We start from the raw sequence: 19,165 nt of genomic DNA, 5'->3' as shown, positions 1-19,165 counted from the left end.
CAGGAACAGCTGACCAGGTTAACTCCTATCTTCGCGTGGCTGCTATCACTATTGCTTAGGTTCCGGGGCTGTCATCTCGTCGCTCCTATCCATGCAAGAAATCTGGCCAAGACAATAGCCAGGGACAAGCCAGTGAGTACTTTGAATGTACTCGCAAAAATTATGAACGCGGGAATAATATAACAAATGGTAATCATACTCTGAAATATTCTATGATCATAACGTTCGTCATAAAATAAAATCCTTGATGCATGCAAGCAGATTATTTATATGCAACATGAATATGCAGTAATGGAGTAGGAATAAAATGCACCGATCGGGTGTCTGAAGCGACGCCTCGAAAGGATCATTATATGAAACATGCCTCAGTCGGGCGTCTAAGCGACACCACATAAAGGGCTTATAAAGTAAATAAATAACAGCATGCCACGGTCGGGCGTCTGAGCGACACCACATAAAGGGCTTATAAAGTAAATAAATAACAGCATGCCACAGTCGGGCGTCTGAGCGACACCACATAAAGGGCTTATAAAGTAAATAAATAACAGCATGCCATAGTCGGGCGTCTGAGCGACACCACATAAAGGGCTTATAAGAAAACAATCACCGTGAATATCCAGGAGGTAAAACCGTCCCAGGGATACTCAATACTTCAAATAATATAAAGGGGTTAGTCCATAATAATAATAATCATAATCATCATAAGTCACACGTCATGATCCATATTCTGGTTTAGTAGTTTCTCCTCCGAAGACCGACACTAAGATCGACACTTGACCCAACCCAGACTGTAGTCCTTAACCATGGACACGGCTATTCGAATAGATGTTTAATCTCTGCAGAGGGTGTACTCTTTACCCATGAGTAATGGATTCCTTTAGTCCATCGGGACTAATTCCATCTACGGTCTTTTAATTGAAAACACACCTGACTTGCACACACCAGCTTAACTTACCGGTGTCTGGAATCACCCACGACACCTGTCAAGCAAAACTCTAAGTGGGGAGGCTACAACCTCGCGTAGCATGGGATCAAATTTATATCGCACGCTCTAAGGGTTGGCCTCCCCTCTCGGTCCCAACCAGAAACACCCATGCCCCCTGACCGGATGACTGGCTTTAATCCACGGCCGTGGAACCCTCATCCCGGCCCCTCTGTATGGTGTGTGCTAGAAAGGGGTTGACAACTTACTGAACCGTACCCTACCTATGGCAGGGACAAGTGGTAGTACGAAACAAGTGTGGGGGTTACCGGAACAAGACTCGGTCTATGGTTGACTCAGGAGATTTAAGTATTCCCCGCATGATTAGCATAACGAATATATTCCATCCAACAGACAGAATCACCACTCATCATACCCCATCATGCCATACCGGACACACGCGTCTTGACGAGGGACTAGGGACAAGCTCAGGTCTACCCAAGACAAAGACTTTCCCATTTTCCTTCCGGTAGGCATGAAGGGCATACGAGGATGATCACTATCACAAGCATGTCCATTTCCAACAGCAAGGAAATCTCCAATATGCATTCATGCAAATGATCGCATCCCCACATAAAATGACGAGTTCTTTGTATTAAAGTGGTGTTATAATCGTGTCAAACAATGCACAAAAATATTATGCCAGGGTTCAGAATGCTTGCCTTCAAGAGTATGCAAGTGGGGTGTGCCTTTTTGAAAGTTGGCTTCTTCTTCAAAAACCTATTTTTGAAATTATTCAAATTAAAACATAGTTTCAAAACAGTGTAAAAAGGTTGTCTGAAGAATTTTCAAGTAAATCTTAAAATAAACTAGACTAAATTTGAGAGAGGTAGGAAAAAGAATCAACTCATTTGGAGTTTTATTTTAAAAGATATAGTCAGTCAAAGTTTAGTCAACTTTCTGTTTTTAAAATAAAACTGAAAAAAAAAGTTCCGGAAAGAGTACATGTCGAAGACGTACTTAGCTTTTACGCCTTCACTTAAAACACGTGGCGGCGGGGCTGGGTCACTAACAGTGGGTCCAGCGGGCCCACTAGTCAGGTTTGACTAGTCCACGAGCGCGCTGCCTCCTCCGATCGAACAGAGCCGGAGCTTCGGCGAGGCTCGCCGGCGAACGGAGGCATCCCTCGGGGATCTGAGCACATGGGTGTGCTCAGGTGGTCGAGGCGAACCCGTGGGTACCTGCCATGGTCGCCGACATGGACGGAGTCGCCGGCGACGAGCTTCCCGGCGGATATGGCTTCGGGAGGGATTGGGGGTCTGGGCTATGGTGGCTCTCGGTCGGGGCTAAGGTGATGGACGGCTCTACACGATCACGTGGAATCGGGTGGTGGCGCTGGATGGACGGGAGGGGCTTTGGTTGCGACGAAATCGGCCGGGACTTGGCGGCGGCCAAACCGACCGGAGTCGGGGTAGACGGACTCATGTCGCCTTCTGCTGGCTGTGGGGACTCTAGGGGGATAGCTTGAGGTTGCTTGAGGACTAGGTTGACCTCGGAGGCCCTTATATAGGCGGTTGAGGTCGGTCCGAGGCGGCCGGCGATATGAACGACGGCGAACCGCCATTCTGTGTTGCAAGGTGATGTGGCGGCGATGCGAGCTAGAGGACGGCTTGCGGATAGGATCGTGCTGTCCCGGAGGGCAACTGGCGCGCTGGGGTGGCTCGGGCGGCGCCGACACGGCCGGGGCCTGCAGCAGAAGTCAGCTAGCCGCCACAGCCAACCTGACGGTGGCGCTGTGGGGTGCCAGGGTGGTCGGGGCGGCTTTGTGGTGCAGCAGGAGACGGGGCGAGCTGGCTGCGATTGGCCAAGGGCCAGAACGGGCGCGGGGTGGGCGGCAGCGAGACGCGGCGGCTCGGTGCACGCGCGTGCAAAACGTGCACTCTGGGCGCGCTAGCTGCTCGACGAAATGCCAATGCATGCTACAGGGCTTGGGTGAGGCTGGCAATTAGCAGACTTAGGTTAGGAGTAGCTAGGAGTTTAGTGGACAAGGTGGTTGGGCAAAACAAGTAGGTCCAGTGTGCAAACTAAAACTCATGTCAAAACTGATCATGCCCATAAGGTGTTTGACAAAATGCCAAGGGCACTTAGGCATTTCTTGGGGTGGCCAAACTCTCCAGGCTAGTGTTGCTTTAGATGCAAAAGAGGGTGGTAAGGTCATATGGGCAAAACCATAAACTTGCTAGTGCAAGTTCTGCAAATCTTCAGTTTTGGACAGAAAGAAAAAGGCATGGTTGCTTGCACTTAAAATCCTCTAATGGGTCCACTCTCCTGGACTTAAGGGTTTGGTGGGGTGGTCTACAAGCAGGAGGAAAAATCATGGGAAAAAGGGCAAGCAAAAACATGGTTGCAGTACAAATCACCAAGTTGAACCAGAATGAAAATGAGGTTGATTCACTCAAATTTTTCAAAGGACATAACTGGGTTTTTGCATAAATATGAATAATATACTCCTATTGACCTCCCCTAATTTTGGTGGAAGTTTTAAAGAAGTATCTAAATAGGTTGCAGTGCAAAATTGCCCACTGGACCAGATTTGGAAACTTGGTGTAGAGCTCAGAATCTCCAATGAAAAAAAATATTTTTGCATAAAAGTGATTTAAAAACATCATAGGTCATCCCCAAATTTTGATGTGATTTTTAAATGAATTTATCAAGAGGTTGAAGTGCAAATGGGACCCTAAAACTTATGAAAAACCAATTTAGAGAAATAGAGCTCAGGGAAAAATAATTGTATAAATAATCCCACTGACAAAAGAATTGTTTTATTTGAGAGGGTAAATAACTCCAATAATGATTGAAAAGTTTTCTCTTGGGGTAAAAACTCCATAATAATAAAGAAAAGAAAGGCTCTAAAATCAAAAGGAAATCCAGAAAATAAAAGTTTAAGCTTCCTGGCAAAATTTTAATAATTCAAAACATGGTTAAATTTTTGGGGTGTTACACATTCGTGTGAAAAGGCCGGCCCATTTGACTTGGTTAAAAGATGGCGGGCCGTCCCACGGAAAGCCTGTTAACGGCCTATTTGCATATAGGCCATTTACAGCCCGCTAACCCAGGGCCCGTTATGCCCTATCCGAATTAGGCCCAGTAGCGTCATCTGGGACGTCCAATATGATTCAGCCTGTTTTAACTTCCGGCCCATGACTTCTTTCGGCCCATATGAGGCCCTTTGTAACTCTTGGCCCATTAACGGCCCGTGGTGAAACTGGCCCGTAATGAACAGTGTATCACTTTATACCCATTAACGGCCCGTTATTCCATTGGGCTGTTTCCAGCCCAAGTTATCCTTCGGCCTTCTCAAGGCCCATTGATTCTTGGGCTCACTTGCAACATTCGCTTACAAACGGCCCATTACTGTCATTTTCTGCTTGTGGACCAAATTCAGCCCGTCGTTACAGTCGGCCCATTTGCGGACCGATAATACATTGGGCCGTTTTCATGTCAAAAAACCCGTTGGGCTGTTTTCATAGAGTTATCAAATATGGCCTATTAACAGCCCATTGTGGTTCAAGAATAGTACGGCCCGTGATTGGCGAAATGATGATACGTCCCGTAGAAGGCCCATGGATCCTACGGCCCATATGAGGCCCATGGATAGTACGGCCCGTAGAAGGCCCATGGACCGTACGACCCGTAGAAGGCCCATGGACCCTATGGCCCGTAGAAGGCCCATTGATCCCTAAGGCCCGTATAGAAGGCCGATGGATCCTACAGCCCGTATAGAAGGCCAATGGTCCTACGGCCGAACGAAGGCCCATGGATCATACGGCCTGCAGGAGGCCCATGGTTACAACAGTCCGTGTGTTGCCATGATTATTTTTGCCTAGTTACCAAAAATAGGCTATTGTGGCCACTAGAAAAACACAGAAAAAGAACTGCAGTGACTACAAGCAAACAACTAAACAAGACAATAAGGAAATAAATAAGCAAGCAATTAAGGCTAGCCTATTATCGCTATTACACATATTGCATCCACTGGGCATCAAAGTTTGCTACCAGTGCAAATATAGGGAACAAAGCAGCATATTACATACACTGGCCATCAAAATTGGCCACCAGTGCAAATAAACGCGGCAGCAAAACAAGATCATAACTGAAACAACTTCAGAAGAGCTCAAGAAACGTTATCCTGGGTATCCACCATGCTGGTAATAAGCTTACGAAGCTGATTAGCTTTGTCCTGTTTAGCGCTAAAATCTTCCAACGCTTGCTGTTGCACCAGAAAGTATGCATCTGAATGCTCCAAGGACTTCCGCAGTCCTTCCGCTTCTTGTCGCAGCACAACTGATCGATGTCTTTCAGCTTGTAGTTGAGACTCAAGAAACTGAACTGATTCAGACAGTGAGTTTGAATAGCTTGTGCAAGCGGTAGTGGCCAGTAACTTGAACACTAAACCAAGACAGGACTTTAGGGTTGTCTCGCTGTCTTCAAGATAGTCTTCCTCAGCTGTTTTATCAGCTTTGTTGGAGACCAACAAGGATGTGTCACTATCCTGAACCTTATCTACATTACTTCCTTTACCATTGCTTAATAAGGCACTCTTCCCCAATATTCTGTCAGCATTCTAAAAGAAGAAACAAGCAGACACATAACAAGTTTAGCATGTACTAGTATATGAAACTCATTTCGGTGAACCAGTTCATTAGTAAGGTGGACAGGATTAAACTACCAAGTCTTCTATTGCCAAGTACTAGTACATAATAAAAGCATCAAACAAACATATATCTATGTCCTATGGTCACTTCATTGTCTTGCCAAATCAAAATAGAGACACGGTTCAAATCATATCAGTTCAAGACAAAGCAGCAGTGAAAGAATACAAAGCGTGGGAAACTACACGGCACAACAAGATTTCAGATGGGTACCACGGGTCTACATGTACAACAACACTATTGGCTCTGTTGTGATGTTTGTAATGTGCATGATATGAAAGTCAATTGTATACACAATTGAAATTGAAATCAAAAGAGCTATTGATAAGAGCAAACCTGTTAAAGAAACATGCGTGAACATACCTACTGTGCCATTGGAGTTTCGATTGGATCCTTCAATTTAAAAATAAGTTTGTATCAGTAAATACAGTGATACAAGAGCAAAGCAATCATAGTTAAAAAAGGCGCGCCTAAGCGAGCGCTTAAGCGCGCCTAGGCTCTAGGCGTTGGCAAAACGCATTGCGCATAACTACGCTTAATCTGTGCATAACTGCGCATAAGCATGCGCTTTGGTCAGTAAAGTGCAAGGCGGTGGCAAAACGCACAATTAACGCCTAGCGCTTTTTTGAACTATGATAGCAATGGAATCTTAAATTAGAACAGTTGTTCTTCAGGTTTAGGCACTTGTTCTACATGAACAGAGTACAGTAAGACGCAAGAATATAATACTTAAAAATAGAAAATGAGCTCATAGACCTTACCACATTCTTGGTTCGGGACCAGTACAGAACAAGGCGTTCCCAGTCATCGTCTAGTAAATGTGTCTCAGGAGAACGTAAGGGAATTTGATGAGTTTCTTTGCCGGTGAAGTACGTTTTCTTCAGGTAATTCCGATACTGCCACCAAGCATTCTTGAAGATAGCAGAGGTATTAGCACAGGTTACCTCATCCTGAGTTTCCAAATCGGTCCTTCTCTATAGAGAAAAATGGGAAAATTTGTTGTATTATAACCATCATGGAGGTAGGATATATGGGACGAAGCAAATTAATTGCCATGAATAACATTACTTACACATAACTCCTGGACAAACACCTGCAACTGGCATTTTCCTTCATCTTCAGTATAATATTTCCAAGATGGGAAGATACGCACATACGATTTAACAACATCAAATGCGATAGATGCTAAACTACGACTGGCTGGTTGTGCTTCATCCACAGGAATAGGCGTACTAACTGGTGGAGTTGGGGTTCGCCGTGTTAGTACTGGCCCATTGGGTGCTGGAGCTGCCTTACTAACAGCTCTTGTTTGGGAGCTCTGTGGTGGAGATGGTGATGTGTCAACAGGAACTGGGTTACTATCGGCTGGGGTTGGGGTTAGATTGGGTGAAGCTGCTTCTCTGTCCATTGCAGTAGGGGAAAAATCTGCGAGAGTTTGGGTTATGTGTGGTAGGGCTGGTTCTTGTGCATGTACAACCGGGGTGCTGTCTCCACCAAGAGGTAGCATTGTTTTATTTGAAGACCGTGTTTTTATTCCGCTAGATACTGGCATCACCCGCTCCAATTCAAATAGCTGATAAACAGGAAACATAGTTGAATGTACAGACATTGTATGAGAGACAGATGCAATAGATAGTGTGGAAAAAAGAGGGCATGAAATAGTTGACATGTATATTGTTTAACTAAAACGGATAGCATGACATAATTTCACATATATGATGTCTATCTAAACTGGATAGCATAGCATAACATAATTCAAAGATATGATGAATAACTAAACAGGATCGCATGACATAATTCACCTACATGTTATCTAAGTAATCAGGATCGCATCATTTAATTCACATATGTGATTTATATGCTAAACAGAGGGCATTCGATATGATGTCTGAACTAAGAACATGGTGTTGAATATTGTGTATATGATGTCTAAACTATGCAATGCAAGACACCGTATGCATGATATGAGCAGTATAACCGTGCCAAGTTAGAGCATACACCTCAGTAGGGGAATAGGACTGGTCATCTGTCTCTGAATCCATCTCTGAGGAGCTATCGGGACCCAACAAGAGATCTGCTTCGACAGGTAGCACTGTCTGCTCTGAAGGCCTTGTTTTCACTCCAGATTTTTCCATCTCCCACCCAAATGGCTGATTCACAGGAAGAGTAGTTTAATGTACAAACATTGTCGACAAATGGAAATGTAATGAAGAAAAGGATGGGCAAGATATCATTCAAATATATGATGCCTGGTTAAACAGGATGGCATTGCACATTTCACATATATTATGGCTGGCTAAAAGACATGAGACTGCATAATTCCCATATATGATATAGAAACTAAACAGGTGGCATTACAGAACATGTCTAAACTAAGCAGATGACATATATGATGTCAAAAGTAGGCACTGCAAGGCAACATATGCATGATATGACTAACATCATCATGCCAAGGTAGAGCAAACACCTTGGGGGGTAAATAGGAGTGGTCAGCGGCGTCTGAATCTGCCTCAGAACAGATATCTTCCTCTGGATTACAATCTGGAGAGGGGTGGGGAGGGTTTGCCATTGAACCCACCATGGAGCGATGTCTGCATGACATTGTATTGCCGCGCAAAACTCTTCTCTTTTTCTCTACATGTTCAGCATGACTGTGTACAATATCTGACATGCATACGAAAAAATATGGTGAGATTATGTAAGGAGAGCATGCAGAAATTTAGAGTGATGGTAACAACTAGTGGATGGATCCAAAAATAATGATAGCAGGCTGATGATTGCTTTAAATTAATAAAAAGACAGATGATGAGCTTTACTATTTGTTTCCCACCCAAGATGAACAACATAGGCATACCCTAGGTGAACCAGATATTAGACAGACATACTATTCATTGTTGCCTCGATATGTGCCCCACAACTAATTTAGAACTCAAGTTTGAACATTAATTTGGACCTGAGTTGGGAGTCCAAGAGCTAAACAGGACGATAAAGTAGCAGGTAAGTTTAAGCAATGCATAACATAAGCATAAACAAAAGAGTGCGACCTCACTTGTGGACCCGTGTACTCCTCAGGTTCATTTGCTGAGTCGATGATGGTGATGCCGTTGGGGTGGGTGCCGGCGACAGGGAAGGAGATCTGAGGCAACGAAAGACGGTCAGGAGTCGTGATGTCTGGTTTGGTGGATGCTTCTGTCGATGGAGCAGCTCAGGTGAGGTGGACGACGTCGCGGCAGGAGCAGGACAAACCACACAAAGTTCCCTTTGACACGTACCTCTAACTGAAGTAATTCTGTAAGGGATCATTTGGCTTGCATGATTCTTAAAACGCAGGGATAGAAAAACACCAGAATAGGATAGGAAAATGCACATGGTAAACAGAGCATTTGTAAACACAAGATTTCTGTCAACTTGGGTGTTTGGTTTACAGGAATTGGAAGAGCAGAGGAATGCAAAGAAACATGGCCAAAATAAAGAGAAACCATATGAAAGCGTGTATAGTTAGAATGTTATTCTGGCACTAATGCACTTGGTCTTGTTTTCATGCATAGGATTTTGAAAAGTAGGTCCAGGTGGATGTTTTGCTTCATTCCTTTCAACAAAATGCATGAATAATTGAATAGTAGAGTGCCATTGGAAAATTCCCTATTGCTATGTTTTTCCGTTGAACCAAAATAGCCCTAATTGATCGACGTGAATGTATAGTAATAAGTGATGCAACAAGTGTACAACCTCTTTGCCGTAGCCGTGTCGACCTCAGCATCATTGGGTTGGTTGCTGAAGCAGTTGAGGCAGAGGTGGTTGTCGGAGGTGTGGAGGAAGATCTGAGGAATCTGTAGACGGCGTCCAGGGCACTGCTCTGTTGTGATGGATTGTTCTGTCGTTGGAGCAGCTCCGGTGAGCCGTAAGACGTCAAGGCTGAAGCAGCACAAGACAGACATCGTCAATCTCAAGTGGGATTCTAATAGCATCTCCAATAGATGATGTAAAATGGATGTAAAATTAACATCACCAAAAACGACCTGACTATAACAGATGAGGTAAAAACTGTTGACTTTGAACTTAACTGTCGAAACTGAAATTTACTGTGGAATCTGAACGCTACTGTCGAAACTGAACGCAATGGTAGCAGAGAGGCACTTGACATGTAGTTTAGGGAGGGCATGCAGTTCATCTTCAACTTGCATCCCCCTGAGCCGCCAGCCACCACCGGCCGAACCGCCGGCCCCAGCGCCGCCTCGCTGCCCCGAAACAACTCGCCACCGCCGCCCCGGCCAGCCCTCTAGGCCCCCCCCCACCCTGAACCCTAAGATAGATAGTGGGGTACATCTCCGGCGAGCCCCCGTCCCCGCTGCGGGTGGTTCTTCCTTAACTCCGGCGAGCCCCCCCCCCCCAACCCCTAAAATTGACTGACCCAAAAGTCGATTCAGTCGACTGGAGTGTGGCTTAAACGGAGCAGAGCAGTAGCACGAGTGAGGGGGAGAGAAGCACCAGTAGCAGCTGGGCGAGCGAGCGAGCGAGAGCCAGAGCAGCAGCAGCAGCGCAAGCGAGCGAGCGAGAGCCGGAGCAGCAGTAGCAGATCCGGCTGGTATGGACACCGGCGCCGAAGGGGCCTCGCACTGGGGGAGAGCCGCCGTGGAGATGTCACCCGCGGCGCCGGCTTCAAGGTAGCCGCTCCATGGGGGTGCGAGATGGAGCACCGTCGGCGCCGGGAGGTCGAGTTAAGGAGAAGGTGCGATGTGATGAGTGTACAACCTCTTTAGTGGCGTCGAGTAGGCCTCGGCTTCGTCCGAGGAGTCGGTGAGGATGCTGCGGTTCCGGTGGAGCAGGTTAAGGCGGCGCTGTGGGGATGGAGCAGACGCGATAGATGAGGCGATCGTCGGAGCAGCTCCTTTGAGGTGGAGGACGGGGCGGCTGAACCGGCTGGACGGCGAGATGGACGACGGATCCTCATCCGGGGAGGTGGACGAGGGACGTCGAGCTATTGCGGTGGACGACGTCGTCGGGGAAGAGGCTCCGGTTGGGCAGCGGTGACATGGCGGACGGAGGAGGGTGGGGTTTCGCGGCTGGAGCGGAGAGGTTATGGCGGCCTGGGATTTCGAATGGCGAAAAGGGGGCGATGGGAGGGGGTGAAGCATGACTTAGGGACGCGCTTGTCCAAAATGTAGGGTGTGTTACAAAAGTACCCCCCACCGATTTGAACTAGCGGCCCTTTCGGCTCAGGGTTAGAAGGGGAGTTTCGCATGTCGGGATTTGGCAGCTGGAGGGAGTTTTCGCGCATGTTGTAATTTTGGGATAGCAAGGCGCGGGTTGTGAAGGCGCTAGTTTTGGGAGCACGATATCTGAATTTTCGAGATATAACAAGACGCGGGTTGAATTTTAGGGACAAGCCTAACGTGTAGTAATATTGTACTTGTACGTACCAAATCAATTCACACTTCCCTCAACCAAAAAGAAAACAAAAAAAATAAAACTATTCACACCACACAAAGAGAGAGTCTTGCCCCGTTTTACTATACAAATGCTATTCAAAGCTACTCCCTCCTTCCATCTATATAGGGCCTAATGCGTTTTTCAATGCTAACTTTGACCATATATTAGAGCAATGCTATATGACATGCAACTTACACAAAGCATACCGTTAACTTCGTCTATGAAAGGTTCTTTCAATGATATAATTTTCACATTGTGCATGTCATGTACTATTAATCTTGTCAATAGTCAAAGGCAGTCTTAAAAATCTCATTACACCCTCTATAGATGGAAGGAGGGAGTATGAATCCATGTTATGTCCGATTAAATTTTTTCGCTTGCTGTATAATGCATGTAACCTACTCATACCAACATTTTAGTGCATTCCAAATGTCTATACTACCACTGCAATTCGAACTAAATTTGAATTTGTCTCTCTATTTCAATAAGAATCTACAATCATGATTGTTGCCAACTTCAACCATCATAGTTTCCTTGCTATCCGCCAGATATAAATCGAACGGCCTATAATGCAGGATGGCGGGCACACCATCATCAACAACTTCGTTTTTTATAAGAGTAGAGATAAAATATATTAAATGTAGTATAACGTGTTCATAAACACACCATGTGTATCACCGTTATATATATTCACACATGCGTCGGTTTAAAACACTATGATAAATTCTTCAAATATCTGAATTCGCTTTTTATAATGAAGTATATATGATCTCTATTCGTCTTTTACACCCACACAACCCTCTTATCTTTGTAGCTAGCGCTAACTTTCTCTTGTGCATGCACACGCCCACATCCCTCTCACCCTCCCTCAGCATTCTCTAGCTCCATCGCGCAAATTCGTCTTTTCACTTTAGGTCGTTCACCCACGGTGTGTGTAGGCCCCCCAGCTCCTTCTTTACGGCACACATCGATTGATATGCCTCTCTAGCCAGGTGTGCCTAGCACAAACACAAGCTTCCCCTCTTCTCTTGTCACCGTCCATGCCTCACTCCCACCGCTCTTTTCATCATTCTCGTACTCGCACACTCCTCCCCGCTCGATATAGTATGCCTCTCGTACCACCTCCTACATGGTCCCTCTATCTCTATCCTTCTCCTCGTGCCTCGTTTGCTTCTAACACACACATGCATGTATACCGATCGATCTCCCAACATATACCTGGATCGACTTTAACTACCCCCCCCATTGATCGACGTACCTCACAAGTTATGTCTCTCCTTTCTCTAACAAAGGGTGATTGATCTTCCTATGTAGTTATGTCTGCTTACCACAGCCACATCGCCCCCCCCCTCATCATTCGTGCATGCCTCCTGACCTGTCTCTCATACCCACGGGCACAGACAACAAGCAGCCATCTCCTCTCTTATGGGCGTGCCCTCCATTTGTCTAGCAAGCCTATCCCACCATTTGTTAGAAGCAACTCCACTACCACCCCCTCCAACACTCTAGCTCTGTCTCTCTCCCAACCTTATTCCTCTCCTGCACATATGCATGGATGCCGATCAATCTCCCTTAATACATGAGGCAGATCGATCTCCTTAATACATGAGGTAGGCCTCTCTCCTCCTCCACACATATACCAGCCATTGTACCTCTATAGTTAATTGGGCCTCCCTCTTCCCCCACCACAGACTAATAGTCGAGCGCTGCAGGTAGGTATCCATGCCACAGAGACAAACTGCACATGTCCCCTCTCACGTTCCAGTAGGCCAGCCACTCTATATCTTTGACGTGGGCACACACAAATTCGATGGCACTCTTTATCGATCGCGCGCACACACACACACACACATCATCCCTCTTTTCGATTCTATGGACACCTCAAGCCGGTGCTACCTCCACCCTCTTCTCGTGGATCGCCCCCTCTATATATATGTTATATCCAGGACTCTATTTCACACGCATTGCATATGTTACATTTTTTGATTGAACCCCCCCCCCCCAAAAAAACTCTCAAGAACCCACACACTATATCTCTCTAGGTTTGTATCTCTCTCACACAACCCACGTAGGTGGTGTACGTATACAAGAAGAGAATAGGTGCACCGTGCACATACTCATGCTTCGTGCCCAGCCACACCCGCGCGGGTACACGGTGGAGCTCATTTCTTTACGAAATGGCAGCCCACGTGCTAATTTGAACGCCTGTAGCGGTTGTTTACCTAAGGAGGTCGTGTACCATGCCTGCACGAAACAAAGTTCAACTTGACGTGTTGCCGCGTTATTTTTAAATAAAGTTATAGCGCTCAATGGCACGTACACAGAATATAAAACGTTTTTTATGGAGAAAAAGGTAGTCCGCTCACTATATACAATGGAGCCTTGCGTGCCTGGTTTGTCCCTCTTCAGAGTATCTCACACAAGGCTGCGATGGCCTCTCTCTCTTTCTCACCGTTGGTCACTGATCCAGCTGCATCACGTCCGCCGGGGGAAAGGGAGTGCGGTGGCCTCTCTCTCTCTCTCACCATTGGTCACTGCTCCGGCCGCATCCCGTCCGTCGGGGGAAAGGGAGTGCGGTGGCCTCTCTCTCTCTCTCTCTCACCGTTGGTCACTGATCCGGGTGCATCCCGTCCAATGGGGGAAAGGGAGGAAGTGCATCGTTTCTCTGTTTGACGGCGCCGAGGCAGCACGTCCCAATCTGCGGTACACGTTGTTCTCTCTGACCAAGCTCCGGCGCGGTAGGGCCTACGCCACCTGCTCACAATTCCACCCGCCGCCGCTCACCTAGTTACATCCCGACGACCTCCAGGTATCCCCTCCGGCCTTGCTCCACTGCCCGTCTTCCCACGTCGCTGCATGTGGATCTTCCATAGTTCTTTGCCCAAAACGTAGCTCGTCCAACATACTTTCCATATTGCGTTCTCGTCCTCACAACGTTTTAGACAAACACAACCATGTTGTTATCTTCCCTTAGGGAAAGTAATATGCTTCTTTTTTGTCGTCGCATGTGTCATCAACTGTTATTGGCCAGTAATTGTTTCCTTTCTACCTCTTTTTTGCAAACAGGGCTATCCATTTCACCTCGTTGCTATTGCGACCGTTTGGTGAACTGCACAAATCACTTTTTTCGTAAGAGTGTTTTGTGCAGTTGTACTAAAATGTCACATGGGCAACGTCTCTACATTTCAGTGCGACTGCACAAAGGGAGATTGGTTTTGCTCTATCCTCCTCATCCAACTCCGAGCCTAATCTTCTCCAACTAGTTAGTCTTAAGAGAGACTGCAAAGCTGACCGGCTTCTATTTATGTGTTTATTGTTTCATCAGCAGTCCTCTATTATCATAATCACACTTAATATCTTTGGAACAGGGACGCTCATCTCTATTTTAGTGGAACTGCACAAAATGATCGGAATGTTGCATACTCCAGGAAGCTACTTTTTTCCCAACATGCCTTGTTGATTTAGACTTGTACTACTGCGCTTGGCTCTTCGCCTCTTCGTGAAGTCGAACAATGATGGTACTCCGCATGTTGGGTACTACAGTGTATGCCTCTGACAATCTGACACTGAATGGACTAATGCATGTCCACCAAGGGTAGGTTGCATTAGTCAAAAGGCGTAAGCGAGCTTCGCCTTGTCCTGCAAGCTTCTCCTCGTGCTGCGAGTTGACGGGACACACCAAAAAGTAGTGCTAGTCCATACTCCCTCCTTTCCGGTTAATATGGCTTAATATTTTTTGCGGGTAAATGAGAGAGCTTTATTCATATATAAGCATTCTTAGGACGATCGGCCAAGACACTAGTCACTAGGAAGCGAGGTACCCCGCAAAAAAAGTAGGAAGCGAGGTGTTTCATCAAGCTAGCTCTCGGCCACATTCAAAGTGCAGCAAGCACGGTTCGCAGGAAGATGCGCCGCAAGGTTTGCTGACCTGTTTACATGTTGAATAACAAAAAAAGAGGAAATATTACCGAGCTCTACTATTTGTAACAGGATATGAGCTAGAATTAAGCGAGAATTGTGGCGAGTGTTCCATGCAATCAGCTTCCATTATCACATGCGAGAACCCTCGAAGAGAACCAAATGTGTTGAAGATTGCTTTATCACATTTTAGAGTTATAATAAGAGTGCAGACGCTCCTCCATCCGATTCCTAGTACTCCCTCCGGTCCTTTTTGGTTTGCGCCTAAGAAAATTCAGTTTTTCCCTCAAAGCTCTGCGCCTTAGCTTCTTTACCCCGCTCTTTCCACTAGTACCCCTCCCATCTGTTCTGCTTTGACTGCATGTGCAGCCGCAGTAACTCCCAACTCTCTCTCCCATACCAATCGCCCCTTCCCAAGGCGTGCGCATGCAGATAGAGTGACACACATGCAGGCATGGAAGAGTGAGACGCATGCAGACTTGAAAGAGAGAGAGAGAGAGATGCATGGAGCGCGAGAATTCCGATGTGGGGCAGGCTCAACCAATGGTATGCATGCCTAGAAAAACTAACCCCAGCCTCTCTCGGTAGCACATCAGGGATAGGACTGTCCAATTTCGAACGAAACAATTGCTCCTTGGTATCCTGGCTTCACCTTAGACGCAAACAAAAGAGGACCGGAGGGAGTACTAGTACGTACCTTTATAGATTATATTAGTAGTACTAGTACTAGTAAACTTTGCGCTTGGTTGTTCGCCTATTCGGGAAGTCGAACAATAGTAGCACTAGTAGTATAGTGTATGCTTCTGGCAATCTGACACCGAATTAACTGTTGCACGTCCACCGCCTGAGCGAGGGAGAGATTGCATTAGTCAAAAGTTTCTCCTTGTCCTGCAAGCCACCGCGCGCAAGTAATGCTACTCCATACTGCCTCCTCTCCGGTTAATATGGATTAATTTCAAACGCGATAAATACACTTTCTGTCACTGTATATTTGTAAAAATACATTCAGTGGACTTCATAATACGCTCATTGCGCTCAGTATATATATTTTCCGGTGTTTATACGGTCACTAGCTCACCCTGACTGAGTATGTGTGTGCATGCATGTGTAGGTTGAGCACTTAGCGTGACCGTGTGTGTTCCGTCGTGTGCTCGGACATGCATGCATTAGGGCGTCGCGCGCGTTTTTGCATCCATGTGTACGTGTGACTATTGCATACACGTAGGGGGAGTACGTGTAGGGGCCACTAAGGAGTAGTCAAATCACACAGTAAGTTAGTCGGAAGAAGCAACCATCATTTCACTCTTGAATGACACGTATGCAATATAAAATGGTTGATATGGAGAGAAAAAGAAAACCACTATATATACACTAGCAGGAGCCTAAGCTACAAGCCTGCTTGCTAAGGTTGCTCTCTTCACAAGCATAGAACGACGGGCCTGATCCCGCAGTTGGGGGAAGGGAACAATGTTCTGCGTAGATGTGGTCGACATCGGCGAGGGAGAAAACCCACAGTCGGTGCGTCCCAATCGGGGGTCACCGCGGTATGGGCCGATGCCGCGTCCCAACCGCCCTTCTAGGTACAGCCCGACGTCCCAGGTAGTCCATCTTCCTTTTGGAGCCGGCTTGCTCCACTGCCGTAGCTCCATCTCCATGTCGATCTTTCTCTACTTCTACCGGCTTCTACTTGTGATGAGTTTATGTCTCATGAACTAGTGCCAATACTATTATTCTAATCACACTTCTTCAATATCTTTGCCATCAGGGATGCTTAGGTCGATTTTAGTGGAACTACACAAAAGCATCATATGATCCGAGGGTGCCAGCCGTCTTTCCTTCGACAGGTTCTACCTGGCCAGGGAATTAAATCATGTTTAGGGTTTAGGGTTTAAGTTGTAGTGACCCCATCAGTAGTTTTTCTTTCGTACACGCTCTCACAACTTTTTTCTTTAGTTGTGAAGTAAATATTGGCTATGATCTGTGAATCATTGAGATGCATCAGCATGCGTGTTAGTTTTCCTTTGTACTAGATCGTTGATGGCGCGTGTTGCCGCGCCCGTCTATTTTTGCAATAGAATATACCTTTTCATATATTTGTGCATAAATAAAGTGTCAAAAGATGGATACAATTTTTTGTTGTTGAAAATTTAGATGGTGCAAATAGTTGGAAAGTATTGCACAACTCAACCATACTACCCTAAACTCTAAACACCAATTCCAGTGGAGGAACCGGGGAAGCCATATCTATTGTACATCAATTCGATAGTATACAGTGCATAGACAGCATATCAACACTAAGGAATAATAAATTGTGGGAATCACAAAATTATTTTGCGTTGTCTCCTGTTCTTAAAGAGCCACAAAAAAGACCTTGCTTGCTACACATCAATTTGTTGAATAAAATGAGATTTCTTTTTATAAATACTTTGAAGCATGAAGTATTGTAGATATGTTATAGCCGATAACAAGCTAATGATTCTGTACGCAAATAAAATTAATAAACTCAAAAGAGATACCATACTATATACTCTAGAAGGTGTAAAGTGTAGCACTGCTGGAAACATTAGACTGGAGACTACCATCTTAATAATCCTGAGTTTACAAGAGAGATCAATAATGCGGATTAAAATGAAAACATGTTGTGGAAAATAAAAACTATTTTGTTTATTGGTACCTCATTACAGATATGGTACTATTACGATGGGCAAGACCTCCAAGGGAAGAAAAACGAACACATCAAAGTAGTAACAACATATTTGATAATAGCGAGCCTTGTATTGGCTGCTAGAGAACATGACTCATTCTATGGCTCAGTGCATCTATCGGTAATTGGCTTCTTCTCATTTCCAAAAGTAACATTCAAAAATCCCTCTGCATTTGCAAAATCTCCATCCTTCCTGATATGATGAAGTCATTGTTTATAAGAAGCCAAAGGTGTCACGAAAAGAAGGCTTGAAATTGAGAACGATTTGGGCATCACAAAAGAAATTGAAAAAGATTGAAGCATGTACACAGAAATGGTATCCAATTCAACCTTAGCCTATTAATCAGAAGGCACATGCGATATATACACCGTAGCACAAGGACTTGTCATTTCAAGACAATTACACAAGAGGAGGATAATAGACATTATCCATGTATTCTGAGATAAAATTGTATGTAGAACTGCTCCCAACAAATTAAGATGGGCATATGTGCATATATATCAAAAAGGTTTGTGATAAGACAACATACATGATCAATTAGAAGTAACATTAACAGGGTGCTCTGTGTTAGATGTCTCGATGACCTTGAGTCTTCAAAACCTACAGGACAAGAACATCTGCAGCAATCAGTCACAAAATCACCCAGCTGTCCACGTAAAGAATAGATAAACTTGTGACACACTGGAGAAATTTCTCACCAGAAATACACCAGTTTATCTCCTACAGGACACAATGGGATTGATCCTCCACGTGTCGACAGATGTAGGCTATGATCTCACATCTCCCCCTTGGCATCCTATGCTTCAAAACTTACAGCATCATCTCATTAGATCACCTTATTCCAAGCAATTGAAACAACCACAAATAGTATCAACAAAATTGGGAGAAATGTCATCTCCTAACTGGCTGCGCGGGGGATGGGGATTAGAGAGGCAATATGAGTTTCTCCTCATGGAGTATAAGGGTGTCCGTAAAGGTAATGTGTAGGGGAAGGAGACGGGAGTAAAAAAGCATGAGAGTGGCAAAACTCACATCGTCACCATTATCTCTAAGAACTTGGAATCTTCTGGCCAAGCGACCCGAGTTAAATGCTTGGCACTGGAATGAGATTAAAAAACAGGCAATTAGCCAATTACGGACACAGGGTAACACACCTTAGAACAGCTACAGGGGATTAAAATAATAACAGCATAGCATTGTGAGTTAACTTTCTCCTAAAGTATTAAAAAATGTTAGTACTTCTAAATTAATAGGAAGAATTTGCATATCTTATAGTGCAAACGTGGTAGGCCAAATGGATCATGAAATGCAGGATTATAATATTGACAGATTCAGTTTTGAGACATAGTGATAATAAAAGAGTAGAAATAGACCAACCATGAAGTAACAATAGAATTAACAATTCGTATATATTTCCCGGTGGAAATTACTGAAACAACTCAATGAAAATCAGCATCTAAAGTTCTAACAAAGACATG

The 19,165-nt window shown here is 45.2% G+C and overlaps 1 long non-coding RNA gene across 1 annotated transcript; it reads right to left on the bottom strand.

The window, feature by feature from the left end:
• Positions 1 to 17,579: 17,579 nt before the first annotated feature.
• Positions 17,580 to 18,771, bottom strand: LOC123042189 (uncharacterized). Its single transcript, XR_006418724.1, has 3 exons — positions 18,386 to 18,771; positions 18,217 to 18,287; positions 17,580 to 17,879 (listed from the first exon to the last, which is right to left on the bottom strand). It is a non-coding gene; the product is annotated as an uncharacterized lncRNA (long non-coding RNA).
• Positions 18,772 to 19,165: the final 394 nt, after the last annotated feature.

The sequence above is a fragment of the Triticum aestivum genome, chromosome 2B (assembly GCF_018294505.1).
Source record: "Triticum aestivum cultivar Chinese Spring chromosome 2B, IWGSC CS RefSeq v2.1, whole genome shotgun sequence".
NCBI classification, from domain to species: domain Eukaryota; kingdom Viridiplantae; phylum Streptophyta; class Magnoliopsida; order Poales; family Poaceae; genus Triticum; species Triticum aestivum.
Note: the sequence above shows the minus strand (reverse complement) of the source record. Positions and strands in the feature narration are given on the sequence as shown.